Source organism: Mandrillus leucophaeus, unplaced genomic scaffold (genome assembly GCF_000951045.1).
Source record: "Mandrillus leucophaeus isolate KB7577 unplaced genomic scaffold, Mleu.le_1.0 Scaffold243, whole genome shotgun sequence".
Taxonomy (NCBI): Eukaryota; Metazoa; Chordata; class Mammalia; order Primates; family Cercopithecidae; genus Mandrillus; species Mandrillus leucophaeus.
Window position 1 is genome coordinate 1,744,359 of NW_012102510.1, and position 22,981 is coordinate 1,767,339.

Below are 22,981 nucleotides of genomic sequence, written 5' to 3' on the forward strand. Positions count from 1 at the left end.
AAAATAATCAATATGCCAAAATGGCATATTTTGGGGTGACATGTTCTGAACCCCTTCAAAATCAAGTTTCAAACCTGCTTAACATCCTGCTTAAAATAACCTCAATAGCTTCCCATTGTTATTAAAATAAAATCTGAGCACCTTCCCTTGGCCTAACAGTGGTTCTTAAAACATGGTGCCTGGACCAGCAGCAGCAGCAGCAGCAGCATCTGTAAACTTGTTAAAAATGTAAATTCTCAGACTCACCCAGACCTGCAGAATCAGAAACTCTAGGGATGGGACCCAAGAACCTGTGACTTAATCCCTCCAGGTGATTCTGATGTTCGCTGGAGTTTGGGAACCATTGGCCTCTAATACCCCATACAGCCTGACTCTTGTAGACATTTCTGACCTCCTCCAGTTCAACTTCCTCCATGGTCCACTCCACTTCAGCTACCCTGGCCTTCTTTCTTCCAATTAAATATCCAAGCGGATGCCTAACCCAGGAATTTTTCACTTGCTATTCCCTCTGCCTGGAATACATTTTCTAAGATCTTGGTATGCCCCAGGTCTTTTCATATTACAGGTCTCTACTAAGATGTCATTTACAGGCTGGGCACGGTGGCTCACGCCTGTATTCCTAGCAGTTTGGGAGGCCGACGTGGGCAGATCACCTGAGGTCGGGAGTTCAAGACCAGCCTGACCAACATGGAGAAACTCCGTCTCTACTAAAAATACAAAAATTAGCCGGGCTTGGTGGCAGGCGCCTGTAGTCCCAGCTACCTGGGAGGCTGAGGTCAGAGAATCCCTTGAACCCAGGAGGCAGAGGTTGCGGTGAGCCGAGATTATGCCATTGCACTCCAGCCTGGGAATAAAAGAGTGAAACTCTGTCACAAAAAAAAAAAAGAAAAGAAAAGAAAAGAAAAAAAGATGTAATTTCCTCAGAGGAGCCTTCCCTAACTACTATATCCAAAGCCACCTTCTTCCATCCGCTATTGTATTACTTCCTGTTATTTTCTTCATAACAGTTATCACCACAGTAGGGGAGGAAAAACTTTTCCTCTACCCTCTTATGTTTATTAGCTGGGGACCTGTAAATTAAACTGTTACAAGACAGAGTAACAAGAAAAAAACAGCATACATATTTAATTGATGTGTTTAATTAATTGTACATGCATTGGAGCAGGGGCCACACAGAAAAGAAGTGAAAACCTCAGAGGTGGTTAGACTCAGGGGCTTCTATACGATTTTAACAAAAGGGTGATTTCGGGGAGGTCGAGGTGGAAGGATTGCTTGAGGCCAGGAGTTTGAGACCAGCCTGGGCAATGCAGAGATCCCCCCCCCCATCTCTACAAAAACTAAAAAATTACTAGCCAGGTATGGTGGTGCATGCCTGTAGTACCAGCTACTCAGGAGGCTGAGGTGGGAAGCTCACTTGAGCCCAGGAAGTTGGGGCTGCAGTGAGCTATGATCACACCACTGCTCTCTAGCCTGAGCGACAGAGTGAGACCCTGCCTCTAGAAAGGCAATAGCAATAATATGGCTGGGCACGGTGGCTCACACCTGTAATCCCAGCACTTTGGGAGGCCGAAGCAGATCACCTGAGGTCAGGAGTTCAAGACCAGCCTGGCCAACATGGTGAAACCCTGTCTCTACTAAAAATACACAAAATTAGCTGGGCATGGTGGTGCACACCTGTAATCCCAGCTACTTGGGAGGCTGAAGGAGGAGAATTGCTTGAACCCGGGAGGCGGAGGTTGCAGTGAGCTGAGGTTATGCCACTACACTCCAGCCTGGGCATCAGAGTGAGATTCTGTCTCAAAATGAATAAATAAATTAATTAAAAATAATAAAAAATAAATAAAAAATAAAAAGTATGATAAATTATGGAGACATGACTAGACCAAGGAAGAGGGATTTGGGCTTCTAGGAGCAGTTAAATTATGGGAGGGTAAATGTATGGAGGAAACTAATAGTAGATAAAAGATGTTTAGTAAGGTTTGGTGTGCAGACTGAGGTTGGTGGTGTCTTTAGTGATAAGAGTAGTTCTTTCCTTGGTACAAGAGAGGGACACACCATTATAAATGGAAATTTTTGTCCTGCTTCTAGGTAGAAAGACAACTGGCAGAGAGTTTCTTTTGTGTCTACTGTTTCTTAATTGACTTCAGCTCAAAATCATCTTTAAGCTGAGGTAGCATATTTAGGAGTGACATATTCCGATCTCCTTTACTACCTTGAATTACCTTTTTTTTTTTTTTTTTTTTTTTGAGACAGAGTCTCCCTCTGTCTTGCCCAGGATAGAGTGCAGTGGCACAATCTTGACTCACCGCAACCTCCACCTCCAGGGTTCAAGCGATTCTCCTGCCTCAGCCTCCCGAGTAGTTGAGATTACAGGCACACGCTACCGTGCCTGGCTAATTTTTTGTTTTTGTTTTTTTTTTTAGTAGAGACAGGGTTTCACCATGTTGGCCAGGCTGGTCTCAAACTCCTGACCTCAGATGATCCACCCGCCTCGGCCTCCCAAAGTGCTGGGATTACAGGCATGAGCTACCGCATCTGTCCAAATTATCTTATTTAATTTTCACTTCTTAAATTTCTGCATCCCCCCCACCAACTAGAATGTAACCATGGTGGCTGGGACCTTATCTGTATATGTGGCTCAATAATTATTTGTTGATGAACTATCAAGTGTGTGGTATTTAAGCAAACGTGTGATTTTGTCCATGACTATTTGAAGACACTATATAGGTACTTCTTCTGTTTCTACATATCCATGATTTATTACTCTGAGTCTTAAGAATATTTTATGACAGCTATATCCACTGAAGTTTTGGTGCATTTATAACAAGTACTTTAGAAAAGTACAAATAAGTTTGAAAGGAGCTGGTCTTGTACCCCTTCCCTTTCCAAGGTGTACCAGGATACTAGCCTGATAAGGGAGCATTTTCATGAGGTTCATCAACTTGTCCCTGCCCAAGTGTTCCCCAGGTATGTCTCACATCAAGTAATGAACAAAAGAATATTGCTGGCTGGGCCCGGTGGCTCATACCTGTAATCCCAGCACTTTGGGAGGTGGAGGCGGGCAGATCACAAGGTCAAGAGATCAAGACCATCCTGGCCAACATGGTGAAGTCCCGTCGCTACTAAAAATACAAAAACTAGTTGGGCGTGGTGGCATGCGCCTGTAATCCCAGCTACCTCGGGAGGCTGAGGCAGCGGAATTGCTTGAAACCGGGAGGCAGAGGTTGCAGTGAGCCGAGATCGTGCCACTGCACTCCAGCCTGGGCGACAGAATGAGACTCTGTCTCAAAAAAAAAAAAAAAAAAAAGGAATATTGCTGTAAATTGATTAAAAGGGCTCTTCCTTAAAACTTAAAAAGGCAAAAATATGTGAAAACAATTGTAAAACAAACGATATTGAAGAAGTCACTTCTAAAGAAAAATTGATTTGTACCTACCATGAAATATTTTTTGCGAGAAATATTTTGAGTTAACAAAACTCATTTTTCCCCTTTGAATGTATCTTTATCAAGTAGGAGATAGCTTCCTTTTCAAGCCTACCCTAGAAGTTACAAAAACAAATCAACAAAAATTTCTAAGTCAAGATCCATATTAAACAACCAGCAAAGTTCCTCTCATTCCAACCCTCTTCCAAAATCATCATCATCGTCATTGACATTGTCACTGTTACTCAGTACTCTGCTCTTATAATTCTATTCTCATTTATATATCGAGTTTCAGATATTTGATCTGATCTGTTTTTTTCTCAACAGAAACTTATTGATCTTCACCATTTGTGTGAAATGGGGAAAATAATTGCTTTTGATTCACCCATGCATGTGCTGTTTGAAAGAGTGATAGTGCTATATAGGCTGGACGCGATGGCTCATGCCTGTTATCCCAGCACTTTGGGAGGCCAAGGCAGGTGGATCACCTGAGGTCAGGAGTTTGAGATCAGACTGAACAACATGTTGAAACCCCATCTCTACCAAAAATACAAAAATTAGCCAGACGTGGTGGTGGGCGCCTGTAATCCCAGCTACTCAGGAGGCTGAGGCAGGAGAATTGCTAGAATCCAGGAAGCAGAGGTTGCAGTGAGCTAAGATCACGCCACTGCACTCCAGCATTGGGGACAGGGTAAGATTCCATCTCAAAAAGAAAAGAAAAAGAGTGACAGCACCATATAAAGAAAAGGTATTATCATTATGTTATTTCAAGGATATCTGTGTGGGAGAAGGAGCAGATGCTTCTATTTCCTCTAAAGATTCCCTACAAGCCATTCCCTATCATCTATATCCCCCAGAATGCATTGATTTTACATAGAATCAAGTAAGATTGATTACTCCTAAAGATACCCAACTTTAGGTAAAGGAGAGTAGCTGGGTAGTACAAAATCTGAGTCAGAACTCATCTTAAGGAGGAATCTGAAGGAAATGAACCTCCAAAAACAAACTCCAAGTGCCGCCATGAGCCCCCTATCATTCGTCTGCTCCATACATCAGAACAGGCTTCATAAAATCAGCTATATCAATACCTAAAAAGTAAAGGAAGCCATTACCATGTCTCACCACATTAGAAATCCTCTTTTGAGATACAGTCACACAAAGGCCACACTACTCCCCTCGCACAGTTTAGAAACTTCTAGAAACATTGCAATTCTTTTTTGTCACTAGTCTGTTGCTCAAGCTGCCGCTTCTGTATAGCAAATCGAACTCTGGATCCTGCCCAAGGCCTCACACCTTCCAAAGCATCTGTCTAACCTGCAGAAAGAGAACAGTTATTCCAAGAGAGCACCTTGGATTGTGAAACAACATGACGCAATGTCTCATGTGGTTTGCTTCTGCGTGACAAGGATTTGCATCTGTGCCTGCGAGGCCCACGGTATTGCAGGCTCCTTATTCATCATAGCACACCATGTAAGAATTGGCACAGAAGGCCATAAATGTAATTGTAATTCAGAGGACAGTTGTGAAGTCATAATCATATATAATAACACCTTGTAATAATGTCACTCCTGTCCCCTTAGGAGCCTCTGGTGCTTCACAGACATCTCTTTGTGCTCAGCTCCTGCTCTGCTAACACTAAGCTTTTCTCACCCTACCTCAGCAGAGGGAGTAAAAGAAATTTTGTCCTCACTCTTCCTGAGCCAACCCTTCAGAGTGGAGGCCCTTGCATTCGTTTTCCATTGTTCGGTAAGAAATTACCACAAATGTAGCAGCTTAAAACAACACTAATGTATTAGCTCACAGTGCGTGTAAGTCAGAAGTCAGCCACAGGATGGCTGGTTCTTGGCTCAGGGTATCACATGGTTGAAATCAAGGTGTTGGCCTGGCTGGGTCCTCGTCTGGAGAGTCTGGGGAAGGAATTGACTTCCAAGTTAATCCTAACTGTTGGCAGAATTCAGATCCTCGCAGCTGTTGGACTGAAGTCTATTTCCTCCCTGGTTCTCAGCTGGGGGCCATGCACTGCTCTTAGAAATGTTCTCACATTCTTTCTCACACTCTCCCCTTCATCTTCAAGCCAGCCACAGTGCACTGAATCCTTCTTGGGCTTGAAATCTCCAACTTACTCTTATGGGAGCAGCCAGAGGACACTCTGCTTTCAAAATAAGCTCACCTGATTAGGTGAGGCCCACCCAAGGTAATCTCCCTTTTGCTGTATAACATAATGTCAGCACGGGAGCACTATCATATTCACACTCAAAGGGAAGAGGATTATACAAGGACAAGGTTCATTGGAATCATCTTAGAATTCTGCCTACCACAGCCTGAAGGGATAAAAGTGATAGCAATAGTGAATATGGGCAAGTAGAGCATATAACAAGCTTTGAGGGTCACTTCAAAGGGACAAAGCCCTTCAGATCCTCATTTCCCCAAGCTTGTGTACCACCATTTTCAGAGGATGATATTGAACTCAGTGTATCATTCCAGGCAGCAATACTATCTCTAAAAAGTGTGCTTCCCATGGGAGCTTCCCCAAGTCCTCCAAATTCAGGAGACCTGCCCATGTTTACTTTGTCATACAGTTTATCACAAGGGACTCTGACAGGCTTTGGTGTGTTCTCCACAAGATTCCAACTTGAGAGTAGGACTGTGTCTTCTTCATTGCTGTATCCCCACGGTGCCTATAGACAGCAGGTTCTAAATACATGTCTGTTAAATGGATTGTGTACCAGAATGATAGAACCGTTTTATGAATCCTCATGATATCTTCATGTTTGATCATTGTATTAGTCTGTTCTCACACTGCCATAAATATCTGAGACTGGGTAATTTATAAAGAAAAGAGGTTTCCTTGGCTCATGGTTCTATGGGCTATACAGGCCTCTGCTTCTGGGGAGGCCTCAGGAAACTTACAATCATGGCAGAAGGCAAAGAGGAAGCAGGCACGTCTTCACATGGCCGGGGCAGGAGAGAGAGAAGGGGGAGGTGCTACACACTTTTAAACAACCAGATCTTGTGAAAACTCACTCACTATCAGGAAAACAGCAAGAGGGCAATATGCCCCCATGATCCAATCACCTCCCACCAGGTCCCTCCTCCAACACTGGGAATTACAATTTCACATGAGATTTGGGTGGGGACACAAATCCAAACCATATCAATCATTTTTGCTGGTTCATTAACCATTGCTTTTACTAGTATGCATAGTATTTATAAAACCGCATTTGGATGGATGAGCATTTATCAACTTCCTATTCTATGCCAAATTCATGAGAGAAACAAAAAATAATGAAGATGAAATCCCTGTCAAGGATTTCCTACCTGCTCTCTGTTAGGAAAGACTGGCATATAAACAATTAGAACAATGACACAAATCTGACTGTGCCACTCCCCTGATTAAAACTCTCAGAGATCCCCCAGTTGCACTTGGGTTAAAATCTAAAATCCTGGCTGGGTATGGTGGCTAATGCCTGTAATCCCAGCACTTTAGAAGGCTGAGGTAGGCAGACCCCTTGAGCCCAGGAGTTCCAGGCCAGCCTAGGCAACATGGCAAAACTCCATCTCTACAAAAAAAAAAAAAATTAGATGGCCTTGGTGGCATGTGCCTGTAGTCCCAGCTACTTGGGAGGCTGAGGTGGGAGGATCACTAGGCCTAGGAGGTGGAGATTGCAGCGAACCAAGATCGCACCACTGCACTCCAGCCTGGGAGACAGATCAAAGCCTTGTCTCGAAAAAAAAAATATCTAAAATCCTTACTGTGATCTTCAAGACCCTACATGACCTGGCCTGTCCTTCCCCTCCAGTCCATACTTCCTTATAGGCCAGCCATGCGAGACACATGTCTTTTCAGATACAAGGCCTTCAAACCAGTGGTGTGCTGGTAAATGTTTAACAATGGGCTCTCCAGAAGAAAAATAAACAAACATGATTTGTGGCATTTGCCAATTTCCACAATGCAAATATTCACACTGTGATCAATTTCAAGTTACCAATGTCAACCAGATAACAAAATTGCTGAAAATTTAACAGTTGGCTCTTGATAGCAGGTTTGAGTCAGCTCCAACACACTACTGCTTCAAACATGTTATTTCTTCTGTTCATTCCCTGTACGAGGTTGAATAGTGTTACCCTCAAATCATGTCCACTCAGAACCCCAGAATGTGACCTCATTTGGTGACTGCATGCCACATATCTGAAAACAATAAAATTTGTTTTTAAAAAAGAATGTGACCTCATTTGGAAATAGCATCTTTGCAGACATAACTAATTAAGGATATCAAGATGAAATCATCTTAGATTTAGGGTGGGCCCTAAACCTAATCATTGATGTCCTTTTAAGAAGAGGAGAAGACACAGACACACACACAGAGAAGTAGGCCATGTGGAGACAGAGATTAAAATTATGCTGTCACAAATCAAGAAATGCCTGGAGCTACCAGGAGCTGGAAGAGGCAAGAAAGAATTCTTCTGTAGAGTCACAGAGAGCATGGCCTTGCTGCACCATGATTTCTGACTTCTAGCTGCCAGAACTGTGAAAGAATAGATTTCTTGTGTTTTAAGCCACTCAGCTTATGGTATTTTGTTACAGCAGCCTTGGGAAACTAATACATCCCCCAAATTTGATCTTGGAAAATCCCTTTTCATCCATCAAGCTTCAAGTTAAACATTACTTCCTCAGAGAAGCCATTCCTGACTAAATCAGATCCCCCCCATCAAAAGTTAGATTTCTCGGTCAGGCACGGTGGCTCACACCTGTAATCCCAGCACTTTGGGAGGCCGAGGTGGGCGAATCACCTGAGGTCGGGAATTTGAGACCAGCCTAACTAACGTGGAGAAACCCTGTCTCTACTACAAATACAAAATTAACCAGGCATGGTGGCGCATGCCTGTAATCCAAGCTACTCGGGAGGCTGAAGCAGGAGAATCACTTGAACCCGGGAGGCAGAGGTTGTGGTGAGCCAAGATTGCACCATTGCACTCCAGCCTGGGCAACAAGAGTGAAACTCTGTCTCAAAAAAATAAAAAATAAAATAAATAAATAAATAAAAAGTTACATTTCTTTTTAGTCTGTGTTATACTTCATAATAAAATATGGAAAGATAGGTAGATAGATCGATAGGATTTTTTTCCATGTCTTTTTTTTTTTTTTTTTTAACATATCATGTTTTACCCCACTTGACATGAGGGCAGGGAAGGGACCTGGATCTTGTTCACCGCATATTCCCAATCCTTATGGCAGAGTTCCTGTACTTAGTAGATACTGTTTCTTTGTTCTCACTCTCTCCTGGGTCTCCTACATCACCATGTGCTCCTCTCAGTATCCTTTGCTGTTTCCCCTTCATCTCCCCAACCATTAAACGTTAGAAGGTCCCACAGCTCAGTCTTCAGACCTCTTTTCTTCTCTATCCACATTTACTTCCTAGGTAATTTCATCTTGTTTCATGGCTTTAACTGCCTTCTATATGCTGACAAATCCCACGTGTATATCTCCCCTGGACTATAGACTTGTCTATCCAAGATGCCTACTTGTAATCTCTGCCTCTGTGTCTGTTAGAGTGTTTTATTTCTTAGTCTCGATGCAAGTTACAGATGCAGTTGTTTTGTGAAAATTCCATGAGCACTTTTCTGTTAGAATGTGATATTTCAATTAAAAATTATTTTTAAAGTAAAAAAGTAATTAACAAGTCCCAAAGCAAAACTCCTAATCTTGCCCCCCTTGCCTGTTTCTTGCACCACCTACCCCATGTTGGTATCTGGAAACTCCATTTTTCCACCTGCTCAAGGCAGAATCATTGGAGGCATCCTTGACTTCCAACACCCACGTCCAATCCATCAATTCTGCAATTATGTTCTCACTTCAAAATATATCTAGAGTATAACCACTTCTTTCCACTTTCCAGTGCAAGCCATCATTCTCTTCTCCCTTCACCAGTCAACGGTCTATTCTCAGCACTGCAGCCCCATCACTCCATGGCTGAACACCTCCCAATGACTTCACTTCCCACTCAGAGTAAAAATCCAAGTGCTTTTCAGAGCCTGATCCTATCCCCTTATGCCTTTCTCCTCACTTACTCCACATCACTGTCCTTGCTATTCCTCAAATGGGCCAAGCATAGTCTTTTGTATTGTTACTCCCTCTGCTCAGAATTCTCTTCCCCAAAATATCTGCCTAGCTCACACCCCCCTCCCCCCCGTTCCTTAAGGTTTCTGCTCAAATGTCACTTTCCCAGTGAGGCATCCTCCAACCACTCAATACAAAATAGTAACCCACCTCCCCCTGGCACTCGTTAACTCCCTTCCCTCGCTTTTTCTTCCTCCCAATACGTATTCATTTATTGTCATATCCACCCACTAGAGTAATAACCTCCATGAGACTGGAGACTTTATCTATTTTGTTCACTGTTCTATCTATCCCTAAGCTTAGACCAGTGCCTGGTACGTAGCAGGTGCTCAACAAATAAATGATCTCAGAGGGTAGAATTAACTGTCAGAATAGATGCCTCTTGAGAATACTGAAGAGGAAGGAATGTATTCTAGAACCTGTGAAGGGGTTAGAAATCAATAATACTTCACAAAGAAACTGATATTGAAACACAGTTATGGAAAATGAGTAGGACTTTTATTCTTTGAGAAAGGATAAAGGACAGTCTACAATTCCCATACAAGCAAAAATATTATTACTTAAAAATAAAATCCAAAAATAAACAAAAAGAAAAAAAGGAATTGTCTCATATTATAAACCAGGACCTTTCCCTATCAACTGTGGGACTAGCTAAAAATATAGGGTAAAACTTTTGCTGGATGAAACAATCTCAAGTAATATGTCCTTCTTAACAGAATCTGTTTAAGAGTAAGGAATTCACTAACTTAACTGCTTGTTAAAATAAAAGCATTAAAATTTCACCTGCAATGCCTCTTGAAATTCAGTTGATAAGCCCGCCTCAATCTGGTTTCAGTTTATTCTAAGCCTGTGCTTATAGATATAGGAAAGCAAGATTTTTGGCTACTGGCTTGAATGGTAGTTTCTTATAATAAAACTAGATTTACACAATGAAATTTCAAGAACATTTATAAACAAGTCTATTCCACTAAGATAAGATTTATAAACCTAACACTGTAAAAGCACACAAAAGTGACTTATTTAATTTTGTATGTGCTTCACGTGATATAACATGTATCACTTCATAACCGAGTGGCAAATGGAATTTCAACACTTCTTTGTTGTACTAGTTTTTGTAAGAAAAGGAGCAAAATATTGTACTGACTGAATCTAAAGTAGAATTCATTCAACAAACGCATGGCCTCAAAATTCGTTTGGTAAAAACAAAGGCAATCTTGCTCAAAAGACAAAGCTGTACATTCTGATATTCTAGTCTTGGTTTTGCCACTTAGTGGATTGTGCAAGTCACTGGGCCTCATTCGATCCACGCTATTTACAAAGTCGATTTCTGCTCTCATGTTGTATCTGTAGGAGGTAATGCGTTTGGAATTAAATCAAGCTGTCATTACGGAAGCTTAAATGTTTTGAAATGCTAGTACAAAAAAATCATACACTTTCCCAAGGTAATCTGAGATTCAGGAGGAAGTTACTTGAATTGGTACAGATTCTGATTTTGACATGCCTATGGTCTTACACCATAGGTCATTGTTTCTTTGGCTATATTCTCCCTCCCACAATAAACCGTGGAATGTTCCCATCCATCATTCAAATTTTAAAATAATCAGCTTATAAACCAGTAAATAGGTGGTGAATCTGAGAACCCCTGTAAGATCCAAACAAATGAAACGATACCAGCCTACACTCAATGAAGGCCAAATAAAATTATGAGCTTTTTGTTTTCTCCTGGTCTAGTCTCATGTGACAGCAGAGAGAAAGGGAAAGAAACCAAACAGTTTTTCATCGTAGGCCCCTACCAATTCCCTTCCTAACTGGTGTCGAATCAAGCATGGGGGGTATCATTCAAGGTGACATTTACTGTTTCCCTTTCCTTCTGCTTAGAGGCCAGCACATGCAGCAGCCTGAAACCTGACCTCAGACACTGGTCTCCTATTTGACCCATGAACCTAGCCTGGGACAGTTCAGTTATACACATTCATGAATCATGCGGCTATCACTTTCCCCTGTCACAGCTGGTTAACCTTGGGGAATTACCATGGGAACAGTCTTGTCCCATGCTTGCTCATGAGATCCAGCATAGATACTGTGCACCTGCCCCAACTGAGTTTCTGGGAAAGTGTGTCTCTTTTCTCCCCCAGCCTCTGTCTCAGTGACAGAGACACTGAGTCTTTTCGTGTGCCCCCTACGGACCCTGAGTCTTGCACATCTGCAATGAATTCCAAACCCAGGAAACTTATTGCCGAGCTTTCCAAGTGTTTAGATTTGAACTGGGATCTTTGAAACTTAGAGGTTTCCTCATTATATAGGGTTAGGCATTCCAAATATTTTAACCTGGGTGTATTACAGGGGAACTTCAACACAGAGAAAAGGAGCTTCCTGGATGCCAGTGAACCCAGGGTCATGCCAATGGCTTTAGCATGCTGAGGTTCCCTTTTAGAAATTCTAGTGTTGCTTCTAGGGAGCTGCTAGGGCAATAGAAGACCCTGACAATCTATGGTTCCCTGACATTCCCTGGGTCTGGAAATACTCGGCAAATTTGAAGTCTTTTGTTGTTTGAGTTAAGAATATGCTTGGAAAAGTGCATCATTCAGCTCTCAAACTAAATGATGTAGGCTCTAAATAGCTCCCATGACAGTCTGTCTCAGAAAAGAATGCATTTCACAGAAGTATTCAGGGACTCCATTTTTTAAAGAGTTCTTGTAAGCCAGTAAGAACTGAACATATAAGATACTAGAAAAAAAAAAAAAGCATGGAAAACTTTCCTTTAAAAGGCACTGCTGAGAAACTTAATTTAATGCCCTTAAAAAAATTGCTGCCATCCACTGCAACCAAGGATTTGCTGGAGAAGAGAAGGTCAGGCTTTGGGGAAACTTCAATTCATTTTAGAAACACAGCACAAACATCAATATCAGTGGCATAGACATTTACTTAAGCTCATTGGCATTAATTGGTATAACCTTTAGTGAGATTTAAATGCTCACAACAAATACTCAGTGGCAGCTTTCTCAGCAAGTGGGACCAAATAGAAATTTGGGAAAGCAGCTACTGCTGTCACACTCAATGCAATTCTGGAAGACTCTGTCAAAAACAGAGCACATTGGGCCGGGCCCTGGGGCTCACGCCAGTAATCCCAGCACTGTGGGAGGCCAAGGCAGGTGGATCACTTGAGGTCAGGAGTTTGAGACCAGCCTGGCCAACATGATGAAACCCCGTCTCTACTAAAAATACAAAAATTAGCTGGGCGTGGTGGTGCACACCTGTAATCCCAGCTACTGGTGAGGCTGAGGCAGGAGAATCATTTGAACCTGGGAGGTAGAGGTTGCAGTTAGCGGAGAACGCACCACTGAACTCCAGCCTGTCTCAAAAAAAAAAAAAAAAGTACATTGGTCAGGCCATTTCTGAATTCACAGACTTTCACTGCTACCTGGATCAACAAGGTTTTTTAAAAATCAGAAACACAAATCCAGATCAGGAGGAGAGTTCTTTGCCTATAAAGACAACTGTTTTTTGCAACAACTGTAGGTCACCAGGGATGATGGACAATGAAGGGCTATGAACGTCACTGGAATTTCACAGAGAAGACAGCAATCAAAATACTTTTCTCCTCCCACAACGCAGACTTTGAGAACACTATCTTGCCACTGCCTCTTGGCTGGGCGGTGACTCACACCTGTATTCTCAGCACTTTAGAAGGCCGGGGTGGGGGGATCACGAGGTCAGGAGATTGAGACCATCTTGGCCAACATGGTGAAACCATGTCTCTACTTAAAAAATATAAAAATTAGCTGGGCGTGGTGGCGGGCGCCTGCAGTCCCCGCTACTCAGGAGGCTGAGGCAGGAGAATCGTTTGAACCAGGGAGGCGGAGGTTGCAGTGAGTCAAGATTGCACCACTGCACTCCAGCCTGGCGACAGAGCGAGACTCTGTAAAAAAAAAACAAAACAAAACACTATCTTGCCACTGACTCTTAAAATGCTAGAGAAGTTGGGACAATAGTTCATGGGTAGGGATGAGGTTTGAGAGGACGAAAAGAAGATATGGATACAGATAGCAGGCCAAACAAACAAACAAACAAATAAAAGCATTACTTATTCCAGAAACTATGTTCACTTCTGTCAGGTTTCACAACGCCAAAGCTAGGCATGTGAAAATTCATTCCAAAGTAGAAAATGACCTATTCCCCACCAGATCATAAATTCCAGGAAATGCCAGGCGCTTTGATTATTATGGCCCATATGCCATGAATTCATTAAAACACAGACCTGTTTAAGTTACAGGAAGCACAGCTTTGTGGAATGAGCACCAGACTGAGTTCTGGCTTGACTGTTCTCTTTTAAGTGATGCTAGGCGATCTGCTTAATCTTTCTCTGAATTCTAACTCTCCAACTGTAAGAAGAAAGAAAGACAGGAGAAAGAAGAAGGCAGGAAAAAAATTCTCCATTTCTCTTGCTTATCATTGAAGGATTCTGTGAGAATTGACGAATAGTATCCTTAGAACACTGAGAGGCTTCTGGAAGCCATTCACATCTTAATGCCACTAACAGCTGCTGCTGATGTGAAGGCATCTCTCAGAGCCGCACGCATGGAGCTTGGTCCATATCCCCATAGGACTCCACAGCGCCTGGGATATCGACAGAGGTTCATACTACACACTTCCTTCTTCAGCAAGTCCCACTTGTAAATGATGGTTCATTGGTATTCTCTGATGTTCCTTGTGTAGGAGGTAGAAGCTGACTGCTTATTTTTAAAATAATTTCCTAAGAGAGATTAAAAAAAAAAAAAAAGCATTTTAACTGGGGAAAGGAAGGGAAAGGAAACATCTCATTCAGGGATAAATGGATTGACTCATTTGCTCACTCCATAAACTTTTCTGGAGCGGCTCCAATGTGCCAGAAACTGTGCTGGCCTCTGGGGATTCAAGGCCAAATGAGGCAGGGCTCTGAGCACAGGGAGCTTGTGGTCTCATGGGAGAGGAAGATGACCAAGCCTGTGATCCTAACACTGTGCTGAGGGTAAGACCATGTGCTTACAAGAGCTCATTTTGGCTATATCTAAACTGTTGTGGGGTTTCCAGAACAGGGCATGCCATGCGCTGGATTGGAAAGACACATAGGAATTAGATTGAGAAGAAGGAAAGGGTATTCCAGGCAGAAGGACCAGCATCTGCAAACATAGGCATGAAATAGCTTTTCTATATAGAAAAATGGTAAATGAGACGATGTATAAGGATCGCTTAAGAAAGAGTGGGCATTCGGCGGCCGGGCGCGGTGGCTCAAGCCTGTAATCCCAGCACTTTGGGAGGCCGAGACGGGCGAATCACGAGGTCAGGAGATCGAGACCATCCTGGCGAACACAGTGAAACCCCGTCTCTACTAAAAAAATACAAAAAACTAGCCGGGCGAGGTGGCGGGCGCCTGTAGTCCGAGCTACTCGGGAGGCTGAGGCAGGAGAATGGCGTGAACCCGGGAGGCGGAGCTTGCAGTGAGCTGAGATCCAGCCACAGTTCTCCAGCCTGGGCGACAGAGCGAGACTCCATCTCAACAAAAAAAAAAAAGAAAAAAGAAAAGAAAGAGTGGACATTCAACAAATGTTGAAATGAATAGGCAGGGAGCGTCAGCAAGAGGCTTAAAGAGCCAAGCAGCTGGTGGTGCCAGCCTAAGTGCCTCGCCTCATCCATGAGGCCCTGATTCTTTGGCTGTTAGGGGAAGAGGCAGGAGGGATGGAGTGGTACACCCGGGATCCCATCTTGCCCCGCCTGTGCTCACCTTCCATCCTCAAAATTCCAATTGCAGTTTCTGCTCCAGCACCACACAGGTAAAGAGAAAGTGACTGTGTCGGATATGCTTTTCTCAGATTCACTGATTTGACAAGGTGCTTCTCTCTAAATTCATGACTGCAGAAAATGTGTAGGACTGCTAGACAATGTGAACACTCCTAGCTAAAGAGATGCAGCCTTCTCTGGATACCGTGGTCTGAGATCTTAGAGAATGTGTTTTGGTGAGTTGGAGCAGTTACCTTCCAAAAAACACTAAGGATAACCAACGTTTACTAAGCTATCATTAGATGCCAGGCACTATGATTGTCAGAGGATATCCTGATAGCCAAGAAATGACCTGGGAAAAACTAGCCATTAGAAACACAAAAAAAGCAAGCCCTTGCCAACTTCTGATTAGCACGTGAGATTTCTTTGTTAGTGTTTTAAATATATTAATTTCCCACAGTTCGGCAGTATGGAAGAGACATTTAGACCAGAGAATAAACGTGGAAGATCTTTCTCCTTTTAGCACAAATTTCTGGTGATCAAGCTTGGAAACCCCGGTGTCTGCTGCCCCCATGTGGCCACAGTCGTCTTTTGCTTTCAGCAGTCGCAAGAAAGTGCATTTCATTCACCAAGTGCAAGTGTAAAATTGTTTTGGGTGGAAAAGACTACAGTCTTGTGTAAGGGTTTTCTCTTTTTCCATGTCTCTAGGGAAATTCTATGAGAAAAATTGAAACATTTAAAAATTTCTCCAGAACAGCCTAGGAAATCCCAGTGGTAAACTCTGGTTTATCCTTGTTCAATTGAACGCCTTTGTCTTGGCATCCTGAACTCCATGAGTTTCTGAAATGTACAAACTCTTAAAACAGTTCATTTCCAGGAATTCGGTAAACCAATTCTGGAAGCTATTTCAACTAAAGTCTTATCCATGCGCTGTAAGAGCTGTGAAGAATTTCAACCAAATTTCAAATTGGTAATTTTCAGGTCTTCTTCAACTATCCTCTCCACCCTACACATACTCCTTAAAAATCTGTCATGTAATAATCTTAGCCAAGCAAATGCATTAGTTCTTCTCTACACATAGGCTAACAACTACTCAAATTCTTTCCCCATATTTATTTGCCTTTTCTGGAACATCTGCTTTATTCTCTTCACAGCACCAATTTCTCCTACTCTAAGAAATTTCTACCCAGAAATTAATGTTTTCTGCAAAACCTTCCCAGACTCCACTCAGAAAACGTTGTCAAGCCAATGATTTCAGCATCTTCCACTTGGAAGAGAAAAAAAGTGGGGGACAGAAGTAGAAAGAGAGAAAGAGAGAGAAGGACCAGGAAGGCTTTATTATTTACATATCTGCATATAAACTATTCAAAAGCAAGAATTGCATCTAGTCTTTCTAATTTTGCCTTCTCTTACATTATATATATATACTTAATAATGACAGGAGAGTTCAGAACACAGTCTTTTCCAAGAATTATGGATTTTGAGATTAGGAATGAAACATAATGAGCAAAAAAAAAAAAAAAAACCCATAGCATATTGAATATATGTCTTTAAATAAAATTAACTCAAAACATGACATTTATTTGCAGATGTGTCTGTCTCCTCTGTTAAATGCCAGGCACTTTGCAGCTTGTGAGTAAGCATCATGCCTGCTTTGACTTTTTTAAAAAAACAGACCTATTCATATGCCACAAAATTCACCTATTTCAAGTATACAATTTAATGATTTTTAGTGAATTTATAGAGTTGAGAAATTACCAACTCAATCCAGTTTAAGAATATTTCTGGCCAGGCACAGTGGCTCACGCCTGTAATCCCAGCACTTTGGGAGGCCGAGGCAGGTGGATCACCCGAGGTCAGGAGTTCGAGACCACCCTGACCAACATGGAGAAACCCCGTCTCCGTTAAAAATACAAAATTAGCTCAGCGTGCTGGCACATGCCTGTAATCCCAGCTACTTGGGAGGTTGAGACAGGGGAATCGCTTGAACCTGGGAGGCAGAGGTTGCAGTGAGCTGAGATCGTGCCATTGCACTCCAGCCCGGGCAACAAGAACGAAACTCCATCTCAAAAAAAAAAAAAAAAGAATATTTCCATCACTCCAAAAAGACTGTGCATGCTGTTTGCAATCCCCACCCTCTACCCTCAACACCAGGCATCCGTTAAATTGCTTTCTGATCATATAGATTTCTCTATTCTGATTATGTCATATACATGGAATCATATAACATGTGGTCTTTTGCATCTGGCTTATTTCCCTTAGTGTAATGTTTTTGAGGTTCATCCATGTTACAGCATGTATCAGTACTCCGTCCTTTATTTATTTATTTATTTATTTATTTATTTATTGAAACTGAGTCTTACTCCATTGCCCAGGCAGGAGTGCAGTGGTGCAACCAGGGCTCACTGCAGCCTGGACACCCTGGGCTCAAGTGATCCTCCCACCTCAACCTCACACGTGGCCGGGACTACAGATGCGCACCACCCCACCCAGCTAATTTTTGTATTTTTTGTAGAGATGGGATTTTGCCATGTTGCCCAGGCTAGCTTTGAACTCCTGGGCTCAAGCTATCCACCTGCCTCGGCCTCCCAAAATGCTGGGATTACAAGTGTGAACCACTGTGCCTGGCCCACACATTTTTTAATCCATTTATCAGTTGATGGACATTTGTATTATTTCCATTTTTTGGCTATTACAAATTATGTTCCCATGGACATTGGTGTACACATTTTTGCATGTTATAATATGTTTTCATTTCTCTCTAGATATTTAGAAAATTGCTGGATTTTATGGTAACTTTAAGAAACTGCCAAACTGTTTTTCCAAATTGGCTGTCCCGTTTTACATTCCCACCAGCAATGTATGAACGCTCTAGTTTTTCCACATCCTCACCATCATTCTATGAGTATGAAATGGTGGTTCATTATGGTTTTAATTTGCATTTCCCTAAAGATTAATAATGTAGAATACCTTTTCATGTGTTCTACATTATCTTCTAGATAATCTTCTAGATCTACAAAGAAGATTTGTAGATCTTCTTTAGTCAAATGTGCATTCAAAACTTTGGCCCATTGCCCATTTTTTAATTGAGTTGCTTGTCTTATTATTATTTAGTTGTAGGAGCTCTTTGTACATTCTGGCTGGACACAAGTCCTTTACCAGAAATATGATTTGAAATATTTTTTCATTTTCTTTTTTTCTTTTTTCTTTCTTTATTTTTTTGAGATGGAGTTTTGCTCTTGTTGCCCAGGCTGGAGTGCAATGGCACTATCTCGGCTCACCGCAACCTCCATCTCCCAGGTTCAAGCGATTCTTGTGCCTTAGCCTCCTGAGTAGCTGGGATTATAGGTGCATGCTACCATGCCCGGTTAATTTTTATATTTTTAGTAGAGACAGGGTTTCACTATGTTGGTCAGGCTGCTCTGGAACTCCTGACCTCAGTTGATCCACCTGCCTCAGCCTCCCAAAGTGGTGAGATTACAAGCGTGAGCCACTGCGCCCTGTCCTTTTCATTTTCTTAATAGTGTCATTTAAAGCACAAAAATTTTATTATTTTGATGAAATCCAATTTATCAATTTGTTCTTTCACGTTTTGTGTATATCTAAGAGATTTTTGTCTAACCCAAGGTAACCAAGCGTCTTAGTTCATTTTGTGATGCTATAACAGAATACCATGTACTTTATTTTATTCTATTTACTTTTTAACCAAAACTAGCTTTAATTTGTCCAAAAGCCACACACAGCTGTCTAGAAACTGTCTCTGGAAGGGAAGCCAAGAGAGAGTCCATTATGCACAGGGTCAAGAGGCCTTTAGAAGTTTTCAAGCAAGCCCAGGATGTGCTTTTGCTCCTTCTCCCAGAACTCTGCATACCCCTTGATGATACGCCTGACAATTTTGATGGAACGTCTTCACATGTTTAGGATCTGGTGAACCCTCGGGCAAATCTGGGGAACATTGGCATTGCAGATCTTGGCCATAATGCAGCAGATGCACTGGAGAACAAAGAGCCCTGCATCCAAGCACTGGAGGTAGAACTCATCCCCCATGTCACTGTCTATGATCTCTCCACACTGGACCATGTCATGTTTTTCCCCTTCCTTCCTCTTGTCTGCCACCTGCATTGCACCCAGATATTGAAAATGCAACTCCATTAGTCTGTCAGCCTACTCACTGTCATTTTCAGTGAATTTATTCAGAAGCCAGGTTCGCTGATGCCCTCTCAGGTTCCACAAAAGGAAAGCCAGAATGGAACAGACATGCTCTTTGTGTTCCCTGTCAGTGGTACCCACTTTCTTGATCTTTCTGGGAAATTCCATAAAGAGGGGAAAGATGGTTCATAAGCCAAGAATGTCAACAAATTTACCGCAGTTGTAGACGCCCTTGGATACAATCAGCACTTTCAGGACCCTGCTCCGTGAGATCTTCTTTTCCCTGGGCATGAGATTCATCAACTGAAGACCCTCGCCCTTCAGGAAGTGCTCACGATTGGAACTGAGCATTAGTTAGAAGCAGAGTGAATCAAACGGATTCTCCATCATCTCCTGCTCCTTTGCTGTGCTGGGATTGTGTCTTTTAAACACAGATAACTGCTGAAGAAGTGCATCAATTCCATCCAGCTCCCCAAGCAATTACCTGTTTTCATCGTTGTCCTGGAGCAATATGACCTGCATTTCACTGCAATACAGTTTGTTGGCATCAAAAGGCTTCTTTGCCTTCAGTCTCATCAACAGCCACTGAGGAAGACCCTGCTGGGCACCTCTCGTACACATCTCCAGCTAGAACTCAGCCATGTTTCCCACAATAACAAGAGTGTTATGGACACTATTGGCCTCCTCCTTCACAGACTCATCCAGGCGCTCCACGTTCTGCACCAGCAGTGCTGTCACCTACCCATCCACCAGAGCATCAATGAGTACTTCTGCTCCCTCTTCACTGTCATAGAAGATGTCTATATATCTGTTAATTCCTGACTCAAATCAACCCCAGCTATGGACACGTCTGTATTATTGTGTCCAAGCAACCCAAGAAGTGACTGCACAGCATTCAGCTCCAGCAGAAGGTGATACAGGTCTGGCATGGTGGCCACCACGTGCATCTTCTGAATGATGTCATGTAGGTCCAGTTGGGATTCCATGAACTTCTCTGGATTGTCTGGAAACTTAATCTGCAATTCTTAGTTTTTATATGCTCACTATTCAAATGTGAGCATCATTTTCTTCACTGAGCTTTCATCCAACAGCTCCTCCTCTTTTTCTTCCTCCTCACCCTCTGTGTCAATAATCTGAAGCAGCCATTTTTTGTCATCCTCTGCTTCTTCCACCATAATCATTTCCTCTTCCCAATCTTGAGTACTAATTTGCTTCCGATGCATCTTCTGCTCCTCTTCTTTGTCATCTCGGGGACATTTTATGCCCCTGTTGGGCTGGTAGCTTGGAAGTTTGCCCGTGTCTGTGGTCCCAGGCACAGCCAACCTGTGTAATTTATGAAGAACAGAAATTTATGTCTTACAGTTTTGGAGGCTGGAAAGTCCAAGATCAAGGCACCAGAAAGTTTGGCGTCTGGCCAGGGCCCAGCCTCTGCTTCCAAGATAACACCTTAAATGTTGTATCCTCCAGAGGGGAGGGACACTGTTATTCATGTGGCACAAGAGCAGGAAAAAAAGAGAGAACCCACTCCAGAAAGTCTCATTTTAAAGACATTAAACCCACCCATGAGGGCAGAGCCCCCACAACCTAATCCCCTTTGAAAGGTCCCATTTCCCAGTTCCATTACAATGGCAATTAAATTTCAACATGAGCTTTGGAGGGGACAAACATTCAAACCATAGTGTCCCACCCATTACCCCCCAAAACTCACATTCTTCTCATATGCAAAACACCTTCATTCCATCCCAATAGACCCCGAAATCTTAACTATTTTAGCACCAACACATAAGTCCAAAATCTAGAATCTCATTTAAATCATATATGGGTGAGACTCAAGGCACGATTTATTCTGAGACAAATTCCCTCCAGCCATAAGCTTGTGAAATCAGGTTATCTACTTCCAAAATATAGTGGCGGGACAGGCATAGGATAGACATTCCCAGTCTAAAAGGAAGTAACAGACAAGAAGGAAGGGATAACTGATCCCCAATATGTTCAGAACCCAACAGAGTGAACAACATCAAATCGTAAGGCTCCAGAACAATCTTCCTTGACTCTATGTCCCACCTTTTGGGCATACTAGAGTGGGCTATGTGCTTCCAAGACCTCAGGCAGCCACTCCCCCATGACTTTGCTGGACTCAGCCCATGCAGCAGTTTTCATGGGTTGAAGATTTGTGCATGCAGCTTTCCCAGGCTAGGACTGCATATTGGTGAGTCTACATTTCTGGGGTCTCTGCAGCGGCCCTGAGCCCACAGTTCCACTGGCATTGTCCTAGTGATAGCAAGAGGAGGCAGCCAAATGCCTAGGCAGATGGGGTGGGTAGCCAGTGAAACCCCAACTCCAAGCCAAAGACAGTTTAAAGCCTGAAAGCCAAGCTACAAGTTAAATCCTCAGACTGGACTGATAACTTGTCTTCCTGTTTGGCACACTTTCCTCTGATCGATCCCCTCCCTTTACCTATTTTACCTATACCTACCCTTTCCTAACTGGTTTTCTACAGTCATGCCCACCTTTGAATGGTGTCTTTGCTTTAACCTTTTTTGCATACTCACAAACCAATCAACATGCCCTCCCCATTCTGAGTCCATAAAAGGTCCTGGATCCAGCCACATGGGGGACTTTTCCCGCCTTCAGATAGGGAAACCTCCACCCTCCGACATCCCCTCTCTGCTGAGAGTTTTCCTTTTGCTTAATAAATTCTACTCCACTCACTCTCGGGCATTCACGTGCCTAATTCTTCCTGCTTGTGAGACAAGAACTCAGACTTAGCTGAGCTAAGGAGCAGAAAGGCGGTAACACTAGTGGAAGCTCTCTGTGGTAGCTCTGCCCCTATGACAGAGTTTAAACATGGAATTTAAACTACCTGGGCCCCCAAGCTGTCCATGACATCCTTTGAAATCTAGGTAAAGGAAGCCATGGCCCCACATTTCTTGCATTCTCTGGGGCTGCACAATTAGCACCACCTGGATGTAACCAAGGCTTAATGTTTTAATCTTTCAGAATAGCAGGTTGAATTGCACCTGGGCTTGCTTAAGCCATAGCTGGGACAGCCAAAGAGTGCTGCACTGGAATGCAGGAAGCAGATACTTGAGGTAGCAAAGGGCAGCAAATGCTGAGATCCCACAGTCCTTTTTCTAGAAACCTTGCCCTCAAGGTCCCTGTGCTCTGAGACTGTGATGGAAGGGGCAGCCTCAAAGATCACCATAATGACTTTAGGTTAATTCTCCATTGTCTTAATGAATAGCATCTGGCTTCTGTTTATCTGTATTAATCTCCTTATCAAATGGTCCTTTGGCCACACTTTTGGTTTTCTCTCCTAAACATGCCTTTGATTCTTTACTTAGCCAGGGTTTTCCAAATCCTTATGTTCCTCTTCCCTTTTCATTAAAAATTCCATGTTTAAATCATTTGTCTCTTCTTGCATTTAACTATATACAATTAGAAGAAGTCAGGCAACACCCTGAATGCTTTGCTACTTAGATGTTCTTCTGTCATATCCTAGTTCATTGTTTTTAAGTTCTGCTTTCCACAAA

The 22,981-nt window shown here is 42.7% G+C and overlaps 1 pseudogene; it reads right to left on the bottom strand.

The window, feature by feature from the left end:
- Nucleotides 1–19,109: 19,109 nt before the first annotated feature.
- On the bottom strand, nt 19,110–20,737 carry LOC105541714 (annotated as a pseudogene).
- Nucleotides 20,738–22,981: the final 2,244 nt, after the last annotated feature.